Source organism: Myotis davidii, unplaced genomic scaffold (genome assembly GCF_000327345.1).
Source record: "Myotis davidii unplaced genomic scaffold, ASM32734v1 C62013029, whole genome shotgun sequence".
NCBI lineage: Eukaryota > Metazoa > Chordata > Mammalia > Chiroptera > Vespertilionidae > Myotis > Myotis davidii.
In genome coordinates, this window is record NW_006334310.1 from 1 (window position 1) to 360 (window position 360).

Genomic DNA, 360 nt, shown 5'->3' on the forward strand with positions numbered 1-360 from the left:
CAGGGTGAATTTGACCCTCCAGACCTCACGCTTATTTCGGAGCCCATACTCTCCTGCAAAAAAACAAGGGGTGAGGGAGTAGGAGTTAATGGGCGAACAGACTGTCCCCACGGACTAGTGCCAAAGCTGAATTGGTGGCTCCGGGGTGCATAAAATCCTCCCAAACCACTAAAAGTCCTGAACTATGGGGAGAAGAAAGGAGACACGCCGCGGAGACCTTACAACAGACCGAGCACGTGGCCGGCCTCACCCACGCGTTCGCCTCCCCCCAACCCCGGAAGCCGAAACCCTGCCCTGGCCCCTCACCGATCAGCTTCAGCTCTTGGTCGAGGCGGGACTTCTCGAAGGGTCTCCGAGGGG

At 58.3% G+C, this 360-nt stretch overlaps 1 long non-coding RNA gene across 1 annotated transcript; it reads right to left on the reverse strand.

The window, feature by feature from the left end:
* Nucleotides 1-14: 14 nt before the first annotated feature.
* Nucleotides 15-360, reverse strand: LOC102763078. Its single transcript, XR_436367.1, has 2 exons — nt 307-360; nt 15-53 (listed from the first exon to the last, which is right to left on the reverse strand). It is a non-coding gene; the product is annotated as an uncharacterized LOC102763078 (long non-coding RNA).